Raw genomic sequence first — 24,666 nt, 5'->3', positions numbered from 1 at the left:
CCTCTGCAATTTAAAAATTTAATCCAAAAGTTTGCTGTTGTATAAAATGTCACAATTATCTCTTTAAAAGAAACAAAACATTGCTAAAACAATATTAATTAAAAAAACAACCATTATTTTAAATAGCATCACAAAGTTATTTATTCCTTCATCAATAATCAATACAGAATTCCTAATTGGCACATCAAAAATCAAACACTACAACTGGTCACCACTGGAACTTTTAACTCATTTTTGTTAATCTATGTCTCCTTGCCATCTCCCAAATCTCCAATTCCCCTCATAGATTCTCTTTCAGAACCCCGTGTTTTACAAAACAGAGGACAAATTTCAAATCCTGCAACTTTTAAATACATCTCTTCTTGAATCATTATAGATTGTCTTTTAACTGTTAACAACACTGCAGGTGAGAAATATCCATAACTGCATTAGTATATGAATTGCTGATATCAGTATAAAAGGAGTGAAGAATGATAATTACTTGCACATCTGAATACCTTTCTCATTTGTACAGTGTGAACTTCCTTTTAAGAGTGCTAATGGAGCAGGGCATGATGTAAAAGAAAAATGTGCGACTTTTATGTTGAACTTTGCGACCTATAGTTCAGCTGTTTGCAACAGTTATCAGCAAGCTAGAGACAACTTGTTATAGCCTTTGATTAGCTCTCAAGAAGGAATCATAGCTTACTATTTCCACAAAGCCAATTGAAACAAAAATGAAAACTCCACCTGCAGCTACACAGCAATAGATGTCATTTCAATGTTCAGATCACTTCAAAATCAGTTCTGTAAAGCTCATACATGAGCTATTTAGACAGACATGTTTGTCTTTATTAGCAGACGCAATCGACATCTAGCACAATTTCTTCTTGCTTTCCTAAAATCAACCAGAAATGTGTATGACACAGCTAAAGACTATGAATCTCACCAAGACTCTGCCGAGACCGAAAGAGGGGAGAGTGCTCAAAAGTTAAAAGGGGCAGATAACAAGATTTTACAATATAACGTAAAATATACATTATACAACAATCAACAATCATTTTTTTATCATGAATCTAATGTGGAATTGCATGCTAATTTATATCAGTGTCATAAGGTGGAAACAATGCAAAGCAAAAGTAGCCATTGTACCTAATGGGGTACATAAGTCGTTCTCACAAGATTGGACCAAAAAAAGAAAGTATTACAACCAGCATTACACATATTTTAATTTGGAGGTACACCACTTCCACCAGCACTGATCCAGCCCCACATGCTAAACAGTTTTCCAGATTTTAAAGTGAGACCTTGATTCCCCTTTACTTACTTATTATCACTATGGCTAAAAAACTAAACTTTTTTCTTGCCTGATCAATTACAATGTTAACGATGACAGAAATCTTTCTTGATTTTAAACCTTTTAAAATATTTTTTTTTGTCATTGGTTCACAGTATATTGAACATACCTTAAGAACTTTAAACAAAATTACCAGCTGTTTTTTTTTATTTTTTATTTGCTTTAGAAACCTCGAGGAGCAAGACAAGCAGACATGGTGTCATATAAATATAACAATAACGATAGAAGAAGCAAAAAACAAGCAAATTTTTCCCTAAATTATTGTAAAGAGAACCAAATATGTTTAGTCTCAACTTATGAGCTTTCTGTTGTCACAGTTTGAGGCCTCACACTACCAAGAAGAACTGCTGATAGATGCATTGTTTACTCTATTTACTTAGAAGCTTGTTTAGTTTTATAAATGCACAAATTCAGGCATAAATAATAGCAACGTGAAACCTAATATTTTGATAAAATAGCTTTGAAACATTCTTGGACTTGTACTCGTTCCTATTTTATACATACACACACACAGTAATGTCTCTGAATCCCGCCCACACACACACACACACACACACACACACACACACACACACACACACACACACACACACACACGCACACACACCCCCACCCACACACACACACACACAGTTTGCTTTTAGCCCCCAGGCATAGCATTTGAGAGTTTCATTTACTTGATTAAATTATATTTGCATATGGAAATTGTTTGAAAATTATATGAATTTGTTATATTCAAAAGAGAATTACTTTCTTATATTAAAGCTAAAGGAGACAGAGGCTGACAGGTGATGGTAGTAAACTTTGCTCAGAGGGCCCGGTCAGGAAAACCTTGTGCACACACACGCATGCACGCACACATAAAAACTGTCATTTACTTTTCAAAGACATAAATCCTAAAGCAGTACCACCATCAGAGGTGAGGTTGAGTCCAAATCTTCATCCAACCCCCACATTACAATAAACGGCCATGACTCTGTCGTCTTTGTGCAGGTGTGTGTGACTGATGGTGAACTGCAAGCCGTCACCATAAGACCAATCTTCTCCTGAGCCAACTTAACTTATGAGGAACTCCAAGAAAAAAAAAAAAAAAAAAAAAAACAGGCTAATTAATTAAGAACAGTATTAGAAGTAATGGGATATTATAATATAAATTGCTACATTCTGGAACCAATTTAATCCAATTACTGGAACCCCTCATGAATATAATACCTCCAAAATCACTCCGTCAGAGTCCGAAGGGAGATGTGTCTGACTAGTAAGGCTGAAAGAAAAGAAAAAAATCTGCTCCCTTTTAACAGCGAACACCAACAATTATTTAAATGCTTGAGAGGAACTGTTAATTTGAGTAATAAACCCAGTGATAATTTTTTTTCTAATTGACATCTCGACCATTTTACAACCTGAGTAGGTTTTTGTTTGAGCGCGGTCGTGTTTGAAAAAGATGAATGACGTTAAAGGCTGATTGGTGCCGTTTCTCTTAATGGCCCTTATCCAATTTAAAAAGTGTCTAAAAAGAGACAAAAGGCCCACAGTTCAACTCCTGGCAAAGTGAAGTGTGATTTAGAGGAATGGATAAATTGACAGGAAGAATGCCTGTAACCTCAAAGGCACAGGATATTTGATTTTCTTCTTTTTTTTTGCAAAAATAATTTAATTAAATTGAACTTTTTATCGATACAAAAGTATGAAAATGTAATATAATAATTTAAAATTTTCTAAATGAAGTTATATGCTATATATTCATTCGCAGACAGATTTTTGTTTGTTGGGTGAGGTTAGAAAAACCATTCATTTGAATTCTTATAACATTCCTTTCAGTGGCTCAAGCTACATATTTAAAAGTATATGTGTGACTTGGCAGTTAAAGAATTCTTCTCTGTTCTAAATATTGTCTTTGCAATGCAGTCAAATTTTTGAACTCAACTATTTAGAGTATTTTTCTCTGCAAAATGATAAATGCAAAAGTTACATTTTTTGAAACTGACATGAAAGAAGAATAATGAATGCTAGCTGATTAAAAGAAAAATCAAGAAGCGAGAAGCTGCTGCGGTTCTTCTTTCACCCCATGATATAAATATCATAATGTCTGGTCTCCTTTAAACAGGCATCATGTTTAATGCCTGAGTTTAAAGGAGCTATGGAACATTCTCAGCTGTTTAGGTACTAATTGGAGCACAGCTAGCTAGTGCAGAAAATTAGAAAAGCATTAGGGAAAAACTGTTACGAACCATGAATTCAAAAGTAATCATAACACATTTTTTTTATGTTTATATTATTTTTTTTCCCCTTGTAGCAGGTAAAACTTGTAAATTATGCCCTGCAAAAGTGTTTATACCTCATGAAGTTCTAGGTCACAGTTGGCTTTAGTTGAAACTGCATACATTTTGTTTTCATGTCCAGGTTTCTCATTTTCTTTCAGTTTAAATGTTGTCCTATCTTGAACTCTCAAACAGTTGTTTTATTATTAGCAGTATTAAACCCACTCACACCCAGGGTGGGAGCAAACATACACTATTAAACTTCACAAAAGAAGAAAAAAATTATTTAAAAAAAAAAAAAAAAAAAAAACTTGGCCATGTTTTTAATCAGCAACAAATATGCTTTACAATGCATATTTGATTACATCAGCTTTCCATTTTTTATCAATTCGAGAGGGAGGATCTCGTTAAAGTGAAGCATTTGAACTATAGTGTGAAATATTGAGAAAGATATGAAAGAAGAGCCGTGTATTCCCCGGTGGACCCTTCAGACAATCAGGCCATTCAATTGAGCCGACAGATCTGAGGGGCTTCTTGTTGTTGAGAAAATACTCGGCACGCCACTAAAGCTATTACCACATACATACAAAAAACAATGAAATTTGAGTCCGTTCAGTTTCATTGACTCACTCAAGAGCAATTTAACAGGTTGTGTGGGTGGTCACACAGAAATATTCCACTTTATTCCCATCAACAAACAACAGACAACACAATAACACAATGTAATTGCACTGGTAGATGAAGATGAGAAACGGCACCAGTGGTCCGGTGGTGCTATCATATACTCAGACATGGTAAATCTCCATGTAATTGCTGCTTAGAGCACTTCAACAGCATTTTACCATTTATTTCAAATTGTTAGTTCAACACTATAGATGTAGTCGGCCCTTTAAAACAACTTCTTTCTTTTTTTTGTTTTTGAGGAGATTTAGTGAAGAGAACAAGTTCATTGCCTGAAGTAATTCATTCTTTTCATAAATGGACTGCCTGTTTGTGCTTACACCTGACATTTGTGCAGCTATAGTGTCTTTTATCAAATTATATTGATAATGATGGCAGCCCGTAGAAATCGTACAAGTTAAAATTTACATTTCTTAACCACTGCTTTCCTTTTCTCTTAATAAAAATATAATAAAAAAGGTACATTTGTAGAAGGAGTAGGGAATGCTAATGGTAGTTAGGTTGGTTTTTATTTTAGTTCTGAAACAATTAACCTCAAAATAACATGTTTTTTCTCTTGAAAAACACAGATTTTTGGTTTTTGGGCATCTGAATAAAACTGAACATAAACACACCTACAATGCATGCCATATAACCTTTTTACAAATAACTTGATTGAAATACCTCAATTCTAGAAGAGATTCCATCATTTATGTAGAATTTACTAAACCTTAAGAACTACAGAATTTTCCAAAAATTTGATGTATTTTATCATTTCAAATTTCCATATTTGATGATTGAAAAACTAATGGAAAGTTATGTGGAATTCAAGCCAAGGATTGTCACCAACTCTGACTTCAAAATCCAAAATGGCTCCCTTACAAATAAAACCTTAGGGAAGTTTGAGTATAAACTGTACATTTATTCTTATTGTAACTTGTATCTCATTCAATTTGTCATATTGCAGCAGTGTAAAATGCAATTATGATTTACTTCAGAGGTGTCCAAAGTCAGTGCTCAAAGGTTATTTACCACTTTATCACTGTTAATCTGTTCGCAGTTACCTGTGGAAATAATTATTCTGAAAATTTCTTCTCAATACCACTAAAGCCTAAGTACCTCCAGGGTTACAGTTTCAGAATATTTTAGTGCTTTGTGACTGTAACGGTCATATTTCACAGAGGTGGACCTGTGTTGGAACCTGATTATCATTTGCTACATTATCAAGCACATAGCGTTTACCACATTACTGTAATGACAAGCTTTTTGCCACCGTGTGTGTATGGGGAAGGTGTGCTTGTTTGGTGATTACTCATGTTCAGTCATAAGCTGAATCTAAATGTTGCTTCAATGACAAAAGCATTGGTGACTGTGTACAAATGTTATGTGTTAAAGGAAGATTTATGTGTGTGTGGGAGTGGATTTGGCCTCCTCACCTTTGCGATTGTGACGTTATTAAAAGGTATTTTTTCGTGTTTCAGATGGCTGAGACACAGAGGAAGCTGAAATGGAGAGCTCCTAATCTGCCCATTATACACATCATGTGTCAAAATATAGAAAGCTTAGTTGCGTTGCTATCCCAATCCATGACATTCTGCTGCTTTTATGGTCTCAGAATTTTATATGAAATATGATTATAAGCAGCACGGCATGAAATTACAGTGAGGTGTTAGCCAAATGCTCCTGAAAGGACAGTTTGTTTATCATTCAGTTCATTAATGCCAGGGAACATTTTAAAAATACCTGGTTCAACATTTAGAGCCATATAAAATTAATATTTTATAGGAATTAAGATTAAAAGTAAGGTGCAACTAATAAAATGCAGCTGAGTAACTAATCACCAGCAAGTGTGACTGTCTCTGTGAAAGCAGGTGTTTCAGCAGTTTGCTGCTTAAACACAATGACGAGAAGGAAAGACATGAGCATATAGAGAAACATCTGTTGCTGCCTATCAATCAGGGAAAGGTTACAGGGCCATCTGCAAACTATTTTGCAACTATCACAATTTTCACATCAATAGGGAAATGGATTAAGACTTATGAACTCCTCTGTTTTTAGAAGATAAGGACTTTCAGGGAGCAGTTCACATTTGTCCAGTTAAAAGCCTTGGCTTTCATGTCAACAACTTCACAGTCATGTCCTAAAGATATCAAAAAAATTGAGATTCCCAAATCTCACACTCGCCTCTCTGACTACATCAGGAGATCCTTCCGTATTTAAACAGGCCTGGTGACCATGGGCAATATTGGTGGAGGCTAAACAACACCAGGAAATAATTAACTTTTTGCTGAAAATACTGACACTTCCTTTGATTAAACAAGGTTCTGAAAACTTTTACTAGCATTCCTGGAATACTGTGTTTCTGCAACAACCACAAAATCTTTACTTGATCTGCTGTATTCATTTTAGTTTTATGATATAAATCGATGAACTCAGAGTTTCATCAGCGGGTTCCGACCTGACATTTTTTCTTCGTTTCACAATTCAAAATATTTTCTTTCAAACTTTACATACCTTTAGTTTGCGCAATACGTATCATTCCCACCCTAATCCTTCCTTAATTTATATTATTTGTACAGTTTAATTTTATTTAGTTTATCTATATTCACATAATACCTAATCTTTGCTTTAACTTTTACTTTGTTGCAATCAAAAAAGGTTTTATGTGTATCTTGAACAGAAAACACTTTCTGGAGGCCGGATGGAACTCAGCAGATCATCAGATTATGGCAGCAAATCCACGCATGTAAGGAGGTCAGAAGACTCATGGTATGTACCTATTTGATGATATTAAGGGAAAATTTATTTTTTTATTTCTGTATTCATATATGTAAGCCATATGCCCCAAAGGAAGCAATTATGATTTATCTTTACCACAATCACGTAAATGAAATGCATATGAATGTTAGGAATGTGGTAAAATAGCAGCTTTTTTTATTTCAAATTGTAATTAATTAGAAATTAACAAGTTTGCATCATCAAAACTTGTCTTTTAATTGAGAGATTTTACCATAATCTTTGTCTTTGGATGGCTGGGAGTGACTGCATGTGATTTAGCTGCTGCAGACACTGACCCAGAGGGTTGTCTATTAGCAGTTGTCAGCAGTAATGACCAATCCCTTTAACATTTTAGAGCCAAAGCCATTTTTAGTGTTCTTCCATGTTTAACTTATTTATAGACAATGTCAGGCCTGTAATAAACATAAAGCATAAAACTGAAGCTAATGCACTACTAATGAAATCTGGATATAGACACGTTTATGAATGAAATAATTTAGAGCGCTCTCGGAGTGTTAATGGAGATTAGTGGCTCAGGAAGAGTTAACTCCATGCTGAAACTTAGAGCACATTTACTCACTCTTTGTTTCTCTGCATTTGAAAAACTGACTGAATAAACTTCATTCAGTTATGTTTTCAACCATGAGAGCAACGCTTCCATGCTCTGAGGAATGCCTTGGATAAAACTGGTCTTGATTTTCCTGTAAAACTTTTTCCCATCTGTAAGTTGCTATCGCATTAATGAAGTGCAGTATTCTAAGATTGGAGACACATTGTTTAATTTACAAGAAATACAGAAGGAAATGGAGATGGAATTTAAAGGTAGCTGGTTACAATAAAGTAGCTAAATTGTTCTTTATATAAACGACCTTCAAACTTATCACTACCCCTGGAAAAGATGTGCAAAAAAACTTTAAAATCAATTGATTTTGCAGTAAAATATGTATGCAGTGGCTTAATTCTAAAAACAAACAAACCCCCCAAAAAATCAACCTTTAATTTGTGTATATCTATTCAGCAGGTTATAAACACTACAAATTAAGAAACAACAGCCCTGCTGGTAAAATGTCTTTGGTCAACAAGGCATCACTCATTCTTCTCCTAACCCATATAACATCGCTGGAACATAAAGGATGTTTGGCCATTTTTTTTCTCACAGTCTCTAAATTCTCCACAGCCCTCAGCTCTGTGCTGTGCTTTTTTTTTTATCTTTGACTCACCCTACAGACTTCCTCTAGGATGCAGTTCTAGATACTGAAATGGCAAAGAATGAAGGTTGACTTTGTGTCCAAACCAAGTCTTTGTTGATCTGGCAATATGTTTTTATCATTTTCCTGCTGATAAAAAACACATTGAAGTCAACTCTAACAAGTTTATCTGGACCTTCAAAGCATCTCACAACCTCTAGCATTCTTAACATTGGTTATAAGGTTTTACACATATTCATCTGACAAATCATCTGTACTGTTTGTTAGAGAAACGCTCAATATGAGTCAAGCTTCAATTAAAATATTATTATATTTATCAAACTCTACTGGCTTGAAAGAAAGATGAGCTTTATATTCTGCTTGCAAACTCTGATGGCAAGATTAAAATGTTTCCTCGTCCTGCTTTATTTGAAACAGTTCCAGTTTTGAACCTTGTCGCAATTGATGGGAGAAGATTTATGAGCAAATAACATCTGAACTGTTATGTTGTCTTTTCTTTCTCATTTTGAATAGCAGCTAAGAAGAGAAATTGTGATCCCAGACATTTTTATAAACATAAAAATGTGAAGTTTTCTGTATTCTGTTGGGAATAGAAGAGGTGCCAATAGGTGTACCACTGGAATGTGCGCTGTACTCAACTGCAATCTGGAACAGGTGCCACAAGATGTCACTGAATCAAACAGACTGAATGGGTAGCATAGATTCAAATAAGCCTTTATGTATCAAAGACACCAGTGATTGAAAGAAATGTTCAGAAAACTGTGAGATTCGAAGTTTTAAACTTTGGAAATTATGGAAGCAATTGTTGGATGTCTCTCTTTACACATTAAAAGCGTACAGTTGCCTTATGTATCTATGCGTGTTCAGATGTTGGTGATAGATGTGAATTTTTCCATTATTCTCTGCAAAAACCTGCTTATCTGAGTTGCTCTACATGAGGTGTTGAATTCAGACTGTGTGTACACTTGTGCAGGCATGCGTACAATTGTGTGTCCACGCGTGTGTGAGGAAAGCGCATGTAAATCTCCTGCTACCCCCGTCTTATTGCTTTCTTGAGCTTCTCAGGGAGAAATCCCCTTGATTCAGCCCAGTCCCTGAGGCTAGAGCCCATACACAGCAGATGTTCCACTGAAAAGGCCATGAATGTTTAATCATTTGTGTTATTGATGCCGCCTTTTTGTTTGTTGGAAAGTGTGAGCGACTGTTACGGTCTTATGTGTCTATTTTTACATGTTATGTATCCATCTGTGCATGTGAAGCAGGAGCAGACATACTTTTAATGTTCTTTTTTCCTCTCTTTTTTTGAGGATGGGATCTCTTTACTTTATATTCCCAGTAATGAACGTACAAAGACATCTATTAAAAATGTTATTCATAAGATTGTGGAAGGCTGTGAGTCAAATATCACATCAGTGGTCTCTCACAAAACATTTCAACCTCTCTTTTTCTCTTTTGTCAAACTGAAAGTTAAATCCTACATTTGGACAAACAGACAGGGCCGCAGATCTAAACTGTGATTTGTTAGACTTAAAGCTGCTGTTTTAGTGTTTGAGCTGACAGCCAGATTTGATCATAATTAGACAGCATGCCGAGGGCTTTGATTGGCACGGTAATTGGATTGTCATTGGGGCTGAAAAGCTATTATCTTTGGATCATGCCCCATGAAATTTGTTGGAAAAACTTCTGTGGCCATCATTAAGTCAGCCATCTTGGGGGCCTTCACAAATGAGCTTTTTTTAATGGCAGAGAAAAAGCAACAAGAAGAAAAGGGGAGAGAGTGGAAAAAAAGAAAAGAAAAAGTACCTGAGTACCGCTGGGACCCTTAGATCCTCTGAATCGCAGCAAAGACAATCTGAGCTCCATTGATTAATGATATTAGCATAGCAGGTAGCGCTAAGTCAAAATGTGGCATGCTGGGTTATTGCCCATCTCTCTTGCCCACTCGCTAGTAACAGGATTAGGAGGGGTGGGGGCGACAAGTGAAGGAATGTAATAATGAAAGTGGAGTGAGCTTAGAAGAAGTGAGTGGGAGCGGTGCAATGAGAGGCAAAGAAAGAAACTGTAGGGTGGCTTACATTTACAATTGTTTATCTGAAGCATCAGCTACTATCCAAATCTTAGAGAAATAACCAGCAATGTGAAGTTTTAAAAATCACAATCATGAAGTTGAGATGATTTCAAAACTATTTGGGTTTCAAGTTAACATGGCCATCATAGTTAACTTGAAATATAGTGGACTGACTGCAGTATGTAACAAACAGAAACAAGGAGAATCAAGAAATGGTCATTTATCTTGCTTGAAGTTGACTGACTTACCGTTTTTCTTCTCAGTTTATCTAGTCACAGTTTGGGGACAGAAGATTAGAAAATATGTTTACACAAAATAACATGCATTCCCAAATTTACCTTTGTATTTTAAGTTAAAAAAATTTAATTACACCAAATGGTCATAGTTGTTTGATCACGCATCAACTAGACATCAGAATCCAGGATTATCCAGGATCAAGTTAAACTGAAGTTTGTTGCAGAATGATTCTGTGTGCCAACATTTTTTACGACTACCTGAAAATTACTGAGTCTAATAAAAACTTTTAATCTTTCAAGTATGGGCATATTAATAATATCAGTTAACTTCAGCCAGGGAAATTACACAGGGTTTTGCAGGCATCATATTTAAGGTTTTTTGTCTAAAGACAAAAGAAAATATTGCTTAAGAGAAACTTGGACATCTTTGCAAACAGGACCGTAAAATGCGAAAACTGAGCAACACAAAAATCAAACCGCAATAGAAACAACATGAACACTTTTTAGAAAGATTCCTTGAATCTACATTTTAATAATTAGCGGTAGACAGTCATCAAACTAGTCGATTGTCACCACCTATTGGGATCTGGTTATACCTTATGGTAAAAATAAATCCTGCAGCTTTTATATTTATTATGTGATATCATATATCATATGATATGAGAAATACACACATGTTTACATACTTTTCAGAAGACAGGGTAAAAATATCAGCAACTTAGCTCAAGGTGATCAAGAATACAAACTGTAAGAGAAATTTTTTCATAGCAATTTTCAGAGGTACAAAAAGTTGTACAATGTCTACAAGCATTTCACAGAAATACTGACGTTATATGATTCTGATGCAATACTGGGTAGTTGATTGTAGGAAGCATATTGTTAATCAGAAATTTAGGGGCTCCTTGTTTGTGTTTTCAAAGTGTGCTACCTCTGGCATGTGATACTGGTTCACACATACTTATCGGCTTGTTTTGCATTTTTGTGTGCTGCGTTCATGCAAGATAGTAAATATGGCTTTACATCATATCTGAAAGGTGTAACGCAGCAAAGAAATGTTTTGTCTTCCTGATGGTAGATCTCTCCATTTCCTCTTTTTTTATTGTGTCTGTGGGTGAAAGTTTCCATGCAGGCACTGTTGATCAGAGCCTATCAAGTAGCATCTGATTTGCATTCAGTGGACGCATCATTATTCACAACATTTGATGTCCACAAAAACACATTAGACCTCTGTTTTGATGCCGAATGGCGTTGGTCGCGACCGCCCAGACATCATTTGTGCACCCAAATAGTCAGATGTAAATTGATATGTAAGAAAATGCCCCATTAACTTTTTCATTAATGGTTATAATGCATTCTGAGTGACATCCGCGGGGCGGTGTGCCTCTTTGAGCATGGCCATGCACACATGCGCCGCACACAAAACAACACAGTAACAAACAGTGAAAAAGCAGAACCAAAATAAAACATGCAACCAAACACATAAATGTGCAGACATAATTTATGTTGAAAAGCTCACTCACACTGAGGGGGAATGAACAAGAAGTACAGAGTACTGCTGTCAGCAAACCTTATGTACAAGTGCATCTCATGATAACTGAACATCATCCAAAACTAAATTTATTTCAGTAGTTCATATATTCATCAAAAACATATGTTTAATATATTTTATAATCTTGATTTAAAGCTAATAAAAATCCATTAGCCAGTATCTCAGAAAATTTGGCTGTTATAAGATTTAAAAAGTACTTTTAGTACATAAAAAATGATGTATTGATAAATTATTCAATCACAGAAGGATAGTTGATATTACAGTTATTGATACTCTTCATGGCCACGGTAAGCCACAAAAGGTGAGTAAAAGAAGGTGACTGTTCATTTAATGGAAAGTTGAGTGGAAGACTTATTTATTTTTATTTCATTTTTTTGCTTTTTTAATTGAAGTAAATTAAGTACACTGTATTGGATATCAGTAAATTGTCCATTGAGCAATATTTTATTATGTTATGTTATGTTAGGAATTTTAGACCAAAAAAATTTGTGGCTTTAGAAATATGTAAGAAGGTCAACTTAAAGCTTTCACGGTAAGTTCACAAATTTAACTATGATGGAATAAAGCCATTGTTGAAAGAAAGACGTAATCAGCCACGTTTAAAGTTTGGTTGAGAATAAAGTAAAAATGGAAGCAAGTGTTCCGGTCATATGTGCAACGTGTGAATAAAGTAGAGAACAGCATAACTTTAAACATGCAAGCCCACTGTGTAAAACGCAATGGGGATGCTTTTCTGAGGAAGTTGGTCAGAGCTGATGAGAAGACGGCTGCATGTGAAAGCTTCCTGAATCAGAAAAATGTTGATATCTTTCTTTGTAAGTTCTTGATTAATTTAGGAAAAAATATATGCCAGCCTGGAAAAAAGAAAAGAAAATGCAAGTTATCACTTTTCTTCTTTTCCATCTCTTAACATCTGGGACCGAACTTTTCTTTTTTGGTTATTTTACCATTCGCACACATTCTCACAATGCATCCACACAAACACACCGATTCTCCTACCAGAGCTGATATGTCCGATGTTCAGCGAGCACTTTAAACACTTATACCTGAGTGTTCGCCGGCTCCTGAAGGTAAAGAATTACAGGTAACCATGTGTACAAATGATCTTCATTCACACAGACACACATGCAGGTCGCAAGTCGGCAAAACCATAGCAACATCCGAGGGATGAAGGCAACTGTGAGATTTCAGTTTTCTCTGCTGTGTGTGTTTGTGATCACATTGAAGCATGGAGGCTGTAGATAACTTCACACAATAAGTAAGTTGGCCACGGAGCAGAAGACAGGAAAACATGGTGCCGACACGGGAGAGGAGCTGGCTTCACAGCTGATTTCTGATCGCTTTACATGTTAGATGCTCTGCCATGCCTCATTAGAAAAATAGCTTATCTGAAAGGGGAGAGACCTTTGATCTTTTTATATTGCTCATTCTAACTTGATTGGTTAAAAAAGAAAAAAAAACATGCTAGAAATTAAGAGAAATATTCTGTGATTTTAGCCACTACTTATTACACATGTACATTTTTTTTTATTCTTATTTGGTTTTAATTGACAACAGCTAAATGGCTGTCATTTATGCCATATAATTACTATTTTACTAATGCTGTCGATTGCTATTATTTCCTCTGTAATTTCTTGACATTCATATTTTATTTCCACAATGGCACATGGTGGTGGCAGCATCATGACATGAGGATTCTTTCTTTCATCAAGTAATCTGGGGAGAGTTGATGCCCCCTTTAATCTCATAACTAAAAATAAATTCCTTTGTATTCTGCTCACAAGCCATCATTTTAATAACCAAATATTATTTATGTAAATTTACAGGAATTTAAGTTATTTTTTAAGGTATATTTAATTTTAGTCTGCTTTGGCACATATACAATTTTTTTCTCTTGCTCTCTCTTAACCAATTATGTCCACTGTTGCTGCCTGTCATGAGAACTGGGAGTGACTGACATAATTCTGGCACAAAATTCTCAGGATGAGATGCAGTTTTTTATATCAAAACCTTTTCAGCAGGCTTCATTCCAGAGCTGCCTATTTATTCCTGAGCTAATCATGTGTTGTGCAACTGAAAAACCTTGGAATAGGAGAATTTCAAAGGATGTTAAGAAACATTGATGAGTCTTTTTCAGAAAAAATAAAAATAAAAAAATAACTAAAAAGAGCCCAAAGATTAGTTATGTATTAATTAGTAGTTTTGGGGTTATACATTTGTATGCTTTATTTTTATTTTTTTACAGAAGTTAATGTTTTCTGTTGCACAGCTTCAACCCTTATCTTAATTAATTCCTAGTTTTATGTTAAAACTGTTGACTCTACTAGATGTGATCTGGAAATTAAAATTTAAAATGTTTTTTTGAAAATCCCCAATCAGTGTTGACCACTGGCCAGCTGTCACAGATACAGACACTATTCAGAGTTGTTGTCTTCATATTCTTTCAATAAACTGGTGGTTTTGATATTTTATTCAATTGCTCACTTATTCCCCCGAATTCCATTTCCTGTAAAAGTTACTGCTGAAGACCGAAGACATTAACAGAAAAGTGCAACAGATGATGTGGACATTTAAAGCATAAGCTGAGATATGAGAGATGTATTAATGGTGGGGAAATTATTGTGCTTTCAATTATGGCCCATTGCCTTCCAGAGATGTTTGTGCGATTTGGCTGCAGCTGTCACGGTGGGGGCCTCTCTTCCTGTGACTGATGAGCACCCTAATCTGCTAATGCTAAGCTCACCAAACGAGGTGGAGGTGGGTTCGAGCGGCTGGTTTATCTGACGAGGCGAACGGCTCGACTCGCCGCTCCCTAACGATGGCCAATAAAATTAAAGAGCCGGTGCGTGCCCGGGTGGCAGAGGAAGACGAGGGAGGAAATTAGAGACAGATAAACAAATAGAATCATAAAAAGGCAGGGTGCTGCTGAAGTGGTAATTCAGTGGGAGTTCATTAGGGGAGAGATGGGAATGAGGAGCGCAGGGCTAAACTGTGGATGACATTACCTCTAATGTGGCTCCCCTGCAGAGTTTCTGATAGGGTGGCCGTTCTTGGTGAAAATAGGCTTTTTAGCATGACGCTATGCTCGCAAAAACAAACTCCGGCTAAATAGGATTTTTTTTCCTAAGCATTGTACTATTTTAGTTCGGAAACCGTCTCCAAATGGGTTTTCAAATGTGCTCAGGCACACAGCCAAGTCGAAGCACCACGGACAAATGAGTTTTATACCGCAGTAAATTTCTATAGTGTTACAATGTTTTGGAGCAGGAACCCTAAAGCTACCATTTCCTGACAAAAAACAAAAAAACAAAACATACCATCAGTTACATTGGATCGGTTTTAAGTTATGCTATCTTACATGAGATAGTGATTGTTTTGGATAGAGCAAAGTTCCTACATGACATCACCTAATAATATTATTAATATATTCACTTATCTTTTATTTAATGTTTGGTATTATAATTACAGGCTTTTTTCTTTCCTTTTCTGAACATTTTGACCCAAAACTCCTGAACTTCATCATATTTTACTTGGCTTTTATGTAAAATGGACGCACGTAATGGTAAAGTGGAAGGAAAAGTAGTACAGATCAAAGCTTATTTAGATGTTAAAATGGTCCAGTTAAAGTCTAAATATAAATTTAAGGAAAAGGTTGTCAAAGAAGGCATCAAAAGACTTGCAGCTGTATTTGAATAAGGATTTAGTTGTAAGAAGTATTGTCTTACTGAGGTTGAACGCAAAGGCACACCACACTTTTCAGATTTTCATATTTAAAAGATCTGAAAAAATAATAATTAAATTCTCCCTCCAATGATGTGCCACTTTGCTTACATTTGTCACAAAACACTGACTTTTGTTGTTGAAATGTGTCAAAATGGGAAAATGTTCATAGGGCATGAATACTTTCAGAAGAATTGACAATTGGGGTTTTAATCACCCAGTTAAGCCAAGTTATTGTTTCTCATTATTGGAGCTGTTGCTATCTTAGAACACAGAACAGATTTGATTAGTTTCTTGCTTGAATCTGATGACTCCACCCCTTTAATTACACGACTGACAAGTGAACTACTGTAAATAACACTGACCATCTAATTACATTGCAATGTTCTGGTAGGAAACTTCAGTCCCCGGCATTCACGCGGATGTTACTTTGACATGAACCGCCCACCTAAACACTGTTGCAGATCATACTCTCTCCCATGGCAACAACATTCCCATATGGCAGGCGGATCCTTACTGGTTTCAAAATGCACCCTGCCACACAAGGAAAATATGCATGAGACAATTAGTTTGATGGATAATTAAGAAAAAAAAGATTTTAATAGTGGCATGACCAGATATAGTCAATGATTCTGTAAATGTTATTATGAATTAAGTACGGTAGGACTATTTAAATATTGATAATAAATTTTAATTTTGTAACCATTAAAACTACAACAAAAAGTGTAGAGCATAAGTTAAAGGAAAAAGGAGACAACAATATAGAACAACAAAATATAATGTGCCCTAAAGAGTATCCAAATATTTCTCATTTTTCATGTAGTCAACATGTTCAAATCCTGTGTCGAACATTATTACATTGTCTACCCCATTTTACTTGCATGAAATGACAACAAAAGACAAGAAATAGCAATAACTATGTCAAACCTTTATGTGGTGCTCCAGTGCTACTCCTGAAATGCATGGAGAGAAGAGGGAATGGAGCGTTGTACAACGCTTGCTCAGCAGGTTATGGCGTTAGTGTTTTCATAAAGTGACTCAGTAGTTTTCTACACAGAAATGCAAGGGTAGGATTTTTTGTTTCTCTGGAAGCTGTTTCTGTAACAGCACATGAAAGGATGTTTTCATGTGGACGTCAAGTATAAAAATTGCTATGTTTACTTAACATTCTTTTTATATCGACAGTCTTTCACCAATGTCCACATCAGGGGTGTCCAAAATGCGGCCAGGGACCATTTCCAGGGCGCGGATCGATTTTATGAGGACTGTGCTTTGTGCAGGTTATTTGTAAAACCAGCCTTGATGAAAGGGTGATGCAAGGCTTTTCTTTATGTCACTGAAGAATAACAAAATGATCAAGTTTCCTTGCTGTCTTGTCTGAGCACTTCACAATGATGTGCTGTAATTTTTGGATCCACAGTCATTTCAAACTGTTATCAAGCTGAAAATGAAAGACCACCTCAAACAAATACATAAAACATGAACCATTCTGCACATAAAGAAAAAGAAACAGTGCCTACATGCATAGTGAGAGTCCTCAATGTCCCATTCCGTAGCTTATCGATAGTTTCCAAAGGGATTACGAGTGAAAGACGGGTTCTTACCTGCACAAGTATTATCTGTCCCTGTTATCAACTGTCTACCTCTGGATGTCTTTGTGAGACGTCACTTTGTCTGTAAACAAATTTGTTTTGCTCTTAGCGTTCTGCTGGATTTGTTGTCTGGTAGCGCGTATTTAGCAGATGAAACGTGTTGTTGTGACATCCATGATGGAATACATATGTCGCCGCGGGCTGTCCTTCCTCCCCCTCCTGCCGTGGATACAGAATCAACTGATTGTATATGGCTTTTTTTCAGAGTCAGGGTTTTGTGTCTGTGTAGCTCCGTTTCTGTACACTTAATATTTTTAAAACTGGCATCTCATCTCTTCGTTGCTCCTTTCTTCCTCTTCTTCTGCTCTTCTTGACTGTAAACCAGAGCCTGTAAAGCAGATGTAATTGCTCAGACAGAGCCGGCATTTAGAGCAGCGCTGATGTAAATGCTGCTCTGTGGCAGCGGCTGGCTTAATGAACAGCAGGGCTCGCAGCCCTCTGGCAGCACTTAAACTTTAAAAACATCTATTACTGAATGTTGAGGGGGAAAAAAACAAAGTGGCCAGTGCTGACCCCTTTCTCATCCCTTTTTCTTTATTTATATCTCAGAAGATGAGTGTGAGGAGTTGGAAGATGGAGCTTTTGCCAGAGCTTTTTCAATTTCTGTGTTTGTCACATGTTGTGATACTGTTGTCTAAACCTCAATCTTCTGATTTACTGCATCCACTGTAATTATTGGCACACTGTGCAAAGATGTGGCAAAAGATCTTAAAGTGAGTTCATATTTTATTGTGGTAGCATAATGCCACACTGGACAATCTTAGAAAAACACGGGATTTAATTTGGGCACATTTTGGTTTAGGAAGGAAAAAAATCAAATCATGGCATAATTAGATTTTACATCAGTTGTATAATTACATTTTACATCAGTTGTATAATTACATTTTACATCAGTAGTACCATATCTACCACTGCTTTAAATACGTTGCAGAACCCCTGATTATCAAAAGGAACATGCTTAATATTTTTTCGGTAATATTTCTCTAGGTTGGACCACACAGAGAAAGGGATCTTTGACTTTTCCTCTTTGCACAATCTGTTTGAGACACTCCTGACCTCTCTTCTCTTCATTTCACCCAAAACATTATCTAAAGGATTTATGTCTGAACTGGCAAAGCAAAAATAGTTCATTTTGTGTCTTTTTTTAAATTCATGGATTCTGCTCAAACCGTTATTTAAAACATTTTTGTATTTTTAGATTTTGTGGCGCTAGTGAACTTTATTCATTGCATTCTGACAGGAAATGGCCAGTGAGATGTGACGCATTCTTTTCATTTTTCTCATATTACATTATCATCTTCACTCTGCCCCATCTTTGCTGCTTTCTTCACTGCCCATTCCTCCAGTTCTTGCAGTTTTGCTTTTCCACCAATCTGTTTGCTCTTGCTAGACTGGTTCAGGACAAGACATCAGTAACCTGATGAGTGTTTCTGAACATCTAGCTGGGTACAAGCCAAATGGTAGTTCATATTCTTCCTGACAATCTGTAAAAACGTACAAACAAATTGTGTCACTGAAATGCTACTTATTGTTTTTAAAATGAATTTCCACAGATAAAAAGCAGAACACACAGATCCAGTGTTTATCTTGGGCTGGATGTAAAAGCAACCCATAAGTGCAGATGAAGTCAGAGTCGGCTTAATGCTAACCTCTGTCTCTTTTGCTCCGTCTGTGTCTCTGTGGGAATACGGATTTAAAAGGCCATTATACTCCATCACCTCCAGCACGCGCAGTGCCACTGCAGTCATTGTGATGTCAAGTGTCTTATTTCTGTATTACAGCAAGAGAGATAAATGTGTGTGTATATGTGAGAGAGCAAACTTATGCCTACCGTTTGTGTGTGTCTGTTTGTGTGTGTATGTACAAAAATATATTGTACAAGAGGTTAGCTGTGAGTGTGAGTGGGCCTTGCTCTGTTCTGGACGTACTTATCTCTCCTGCTGCGAAATGGATCCTGCTGGATATTAGCATAGCATATGTGGAGGTGATGTCATTTGGTCCTCTGAGCTGCATTTCAATGATAGTTGACTTTTGGGAAAATGGACACACTCTGGAAAATATGCATCACTTTATATTTCTGTGCAAACTTTTATCTCCTACCATCAACTGGAATGGAACTGATCTTTAGCATCTTCCAAAAGTATATCATTATTTACTCATAAAAAATAAAAACCTGTTTATTTTTCCTTCTCTTTAAAGATGTTTTGTGTTGATTTACCACATAAAATCCTGTGACAAAAATCTGTGACATGACCCAATGTGAAAAGATTCAAAGGAAAACTTTTCCACAATACTATTAATGCTAATTCTTATGAACTGGAGTTGAACAAAAAAAATATTAGCTTTTGAAGAGATACCAGAGGAGGGAAGTATCTGTTTATTACTCAGAGTTTAAGAAAGAAACACTTAAATTTTGACCCTGCATGGCTGCTGAAGTTGTGCCTGCAGCATTTTATTTCAGGTAAATATGTCCAGAAATGTCCTTACTTTAATTCATAATGCTAAATATATTTTATTACATATCTACTACATATATGAAGATTATGAGGCCACAACAAAGGAGCAAAGATCAGTTAATGAGGATATCAGTTTACAATATTCTGTCTGCATTTTTGAGTTATTTTGCTTCAAAGTTTGTTCTGCAGAATATTTTTATTTGATCTACTAGTTATTAAATAACTAGTAGAAAAATAGGCAAAAATCCAACATATTTTCAGGTTTGGCTAGCCTTACTAGTTAATGTAAAGGCATTTAAAAAAAAAACTATAGTTGGTGAATGTAGACAACATATGAATGTGTTTGCTTCAGACGGTTTTCAGTTAGGAATAAATATAGCACTCTATAAATTTGGGTTTCTTGAACTAGAAGGCAGGAGGAGGATAAAAGTGGGACTGAGTCAAAATGATGAAAGATGCTCTCGCGTGCAGAGTGTAAAGAGCAGCAAAATGAATCGCAAATAGGATTTAGTAGTTTATGGATGATGGTAGTGTACAATACAGAACACCAAGCTTTGAATTCAGAATTAATATATACATTGTTTCTCTTTTTAGTAAGAATTAGAGGTGTACACACCTCTCCTAAACTATGAAGGTAAATTAATGAGTCTAATGAATAACTTTTTCTATCCTTAAAATGACAAATATCTTTGGCAGTTAAAAAATGAAATAAAATCAATTTGTTAAAGGGAAAATTTGTAAGCACTAAAGCATTAATATCATTGTCGCAATATTACGCTCATCTTTAAACTTATGATTTTTCCAAGGTATTCAAATTCATCATTCAGTCTTTAGTAACACTACATACTTTATATCATGCCAATAGTTTTACTGCAAGGTATGAATCTACAAAAGATTTGATTTTTCTGCATCTTAGTCACATTTTGAATGGCCAAGCAAGAAAAAAAAAAGGGCTGTCATAGATTTAGACAACTTTTGCAATTCAACTTTTAGGAAAAGCAAATCCTAAACAAAAGTTACTTTGACAAAATATTAGTTGGAGTTTGAGGATGTGAAGTTGTGAAATACATTTTGAAATGATAAAATCTGGATTTTTAACTGTTAAGTGCAAACATTTGTTTGACCATTGTATATTCAATTTTCTTTGAAAATACTTTAAACAAAATGGAATACAAATGGAATATTTTAAGCAAATATAGTAAAACTTAGAAAATGATTACTTATTCTTCTATAGTTTAATTCCATTTAAATAGGGAATTGCCAGTCTTTTTAAAAAGGCCAGGTTAATGAGCCTTTATCTCTATCAAACATCAAGAAGGAAAAGCTTGGTCTTTTATGTTAATTTATGCTGATTGTAAGATTGTCTCCTTCAGTGTTTTTAGACTCCACTGACATCAGCATTGTTCAAATGTCAGCAAGGTGGAGAAACTTCCACGAACATGTTAAATAGTTCAGCCGGCACAAAGGTCACATCCAATCACATTCACGCTGTTTACAACACTTCTCTCACTTCTTTTTCACCGTCTCCTCTCAAGGGTGCTTAGCTTCCTCCCTGAGCTTCAGCAACCCTCCCTTCACTAATAGCCCTTGTCTTAAAGCCAAAGTTGGGTATTTTTCAGGTTAAATTTGGGGTGGCGTCGGTAGGCGGTGATATTAATCTCGCCTGTGACGTTCCAGTGGTGTTTATGAAGAATGCTCAACATTATTTGCATCCTCGCTTGTCGAGTGTTTTGTCAAAAGTAGGCAAGTTTTGCTTGCCTGGTAGATTTGTGTTCTCCCCGGGGAGCCGTGGCCCAGTAAGAGGCAGCAGTTGCTCGACATAATTAGATCGGGAAGGTCCTTGTAAACTCATTAATATCTCAACCGAGCTGAAATGGTTCACTCGACCGAGGATCTTTGGCTAAGCAAATGGAGAAATTTTCTGGACAAAAGAGGATCGGAACTAAAAGTGGCAAGATGAATTGAGTTCAGGTGTTGGGGCTGTAGGTTATATATGTTCAGTGCAGAACAGGCACTTTAAGTGGTGAGGACTTTAAGGAAGCAAGAAATTCTGTAAATGTTCAAATTTCTGTTGGATTTTTGGTTCCTGACAGTCCAGACAAGAATCCAAAGTCAGCAGTTCTCACAATCGTTGGATTTTACTGTTTAAATGTAAAACAAAATAGTCATTTATTTGTCCAATGAATGATGAATATATTGGCATATATGGCTATACATAGCTACCAATGCATCAGCTAAGGTCCAGTAGCAAAGTTTAGCAGATCAGCAGTTTGCTGTAATTTAAATTACTAAATTAATTTAACATTTTGAAAATATATTATGAAAAACTGCCTCTGAGATGCTTTTTTGAAAAAATACTTTGTTTTTATTGTATTGTGCACATAAACCTTTACCATTAGGTTTATATACACCGAGAGATGCTTTGTTACTTATATTTTGTTGGGAACTGATTCCAGCCATCGTCTGTCCATGATATATCTATCCATTAAACATATGAATCCAGTGTTGAATACGTGTTTTAGACACTAAGTTTAACAACTGTATTCTTTATTTTTCCCCTAAACTCCAGGAAGATGCATTTGAAAACATTTATTACATTTAACTGTCACAAGTAGCTCTTTTGGACTTATCTGCACACTGAAAGTTGACAACGGGTTCTGAGCAGCGGCAAGTGTCAGAAAATATCTGTGCAAACTTTGGTAGCATTTGGGTAAAGAAAGCAGAGATTATCTTAATACAGGTGTGGTTAGCCTTAAGAATTGCTTGTATGTGCACATATATGGAGCTGTAAACAAAGAGCAAAATGTGTCTACGTATGATATGTTTAAATGCTAAAAATACATTTGCAAAAAAAAACAGCTGCAAACCTCTTTTCTGTATATAGGGGTTATATCTGAAATGCTGCATCCTCACAATCACTGTGCTTGCAGTGTTTGAATGAATTGGTCTTCAATAAAAGTCAAACAAGGTGCCAGGTGTCCTCGAATGCATTGCTGTATGAAGTTAGGTCCCATATGTGCGCGGAGAATGAGCATTTTCTGCCCTCTTCATTTTCTGACCTCTTCAATGAGTGGTCATCACCAGGCAGATTAAATTTATTTAATGCACTGGGAGCTGGTGGACTCCCTATCTCACTCTTGGTAATCAACCAGCTTTTACCGCCAGCTTTTTTCTCATTCGCTTTTTTAAATTAATACCCATTGTTTTTGCTAAGCCGAGGATGTTCCAGAGGCAGCCTCGTGGCGTTGTCTCTCCCTCTTTTTGTGTGTGTGAGTGTATGTGAGTGGACTGGGCATTAGAGTCATGAAGAGAGGGTTTCAGTGGATTACCACGGCCCCAAAGTGCTGTGCCCTTTCATTAACCTTGCCTCTTAGTCGTCTCATTTAATGCAAAACAAATTTCTAATCTGCGCTCTGCTAAACAGTTCTGCAACTCGTTCTGCTGCTGGGAGCGCTTCTCTGTGTCTGTTACTGTTACTCTTATTGCCTTAGGTTCCCCTCTGCCAAGCCCCCTAATTACTCCCCGAAACAGGCGGCCAGTCTCCTCATATGTGCTATCATCATTTTAAATTTATTTTGATTGATTTGTGTCAGCTTTAACTATGCTTTGGGCTGGGGTCGATAAATAAAGATCAATACTTTAATGTTTTCCTCTGAACCTTTATTAAAAAATAGATTGGCTATAAAGAGGGCTGAATTACAAGGAGGAGTGCCTACTTCCAATGAATGTCAACTGGAATCTAATTGAACAACATTGAGCGGGTGGAGATTAGTCCGGGGAACGTGAGCTGTTGGAGGCCCAGGGTGTTACAGATGGAGAAGGGGTCTGGAATCAGGAGCTGATGCTAGGAAGTGAAAGAAGGACAAAACTTTGTTTGGCAGGGAATCAACATTTAAAATCAATGTCAGGCCTTGCCAGTACACCATTTAGAGAATATGCCTTTGCATGTGATTCTGTTACAGTCAGATAATTATAAAGATTCAACTTCTTACATTTAAAAATGCTATAACCCCAAAATGGTTTGTTGGGTTTCACTGTTCTCCTGATGCATTCATGGGTTTTTCTGGGTACTAGTGCTGCTCTATTAAGTGTAAGTCAACGTTAAGTGTAACTTAGCCTGTCCTGTTTGTTTCTGTGTTCATACACCACCTCTTGTCCACTGACAGCTGAACATAAGCATCAACCTCCTCTGAACAAGATTGACCAGGTAGAAATGAAAGCAGGCAGATCACAAGAGAAACTGTTTATGGAAGAGTAAACATAATGTTCTTTGAATGATGGGAATTGTGAGGTTTAGCAAGGGGAGTCTAAAGGTTGATTTTGTCGTAGGAGTCAGGTGGAGCAGAACTTTATTTCTCAGGGACTAGTGCTATGCAGGTTTTAAATCTTGAGTACAAATAATGGACCTGTGTACAAACTGATGACATTTTAATTGTGCATCTGCTCTTAAAGACTAAACTAAAATGGAAAAGAATAAGGATTCTATTATCTATCCATTTGTCTAAAATTGTTATTGATTCCTCTGTCCATTCATCTAATTATATATTCCATATAGTCAGATTTTTGCAGATTCAACCATAAAATAAATAAAAGTTGCATTATTGATAAGCATTAGGGCAAAATAAACCCAATCATCACCTTTTACTTTCCTTTTAACAGTTAGAGTGACTGTAAACTGTTCTACAGGTGTGAATCATTAAATATACGCCAACCAAACTCAATGCTGGGTGGCTAGCCATGAG

The 24,666-nt window shown here is 36.1% G+C and overlaps 1 long non-coding RNA gene across 1 annotated transcript in view; it reads left to right on the top strand.

Moving 5' to 3' along the window:
- LOC129359510 (uncharacterized) overlaps positions 1–24,666 on the top strand; it is a 108,779-nt gene that overhangs the window by 66,737 nt on the left and 17,376 nt on the right. Inside the window, exon 3 of the long non-coding RNA XR_008605920.1 lies at positions 6,938–7,026. This is a non-coding gene — a long non-coding RNA (uncharacterized LOC129359510). The remainder of the gene's footprint in view (positions 1–6,937; positions 7,027–24,666) is intronic.

Source organism: Poeciliopsis prolifica, unplaced genomic scaffold (assembly GCF_027474105.1).
Source record: "Poeciliopsis prolifica strain line A6 unplaced genomic scaffold, Auburn_PproV2 SCAFFOLD005, whole genome shotgun sequence".
Lineage (NCBI taxonomy): Eukaryota > Metazoa > Chordata > Actinopteri > Cyprinodontiformes > Poeciliidae > Poeciliopsis > Poeciliopsis prolifica.
The sequence above is the reverse complement of the archived record's forward strand: the minus strand, read 5'-3'. Positions and strand labels throughout refer to the sequence as shown.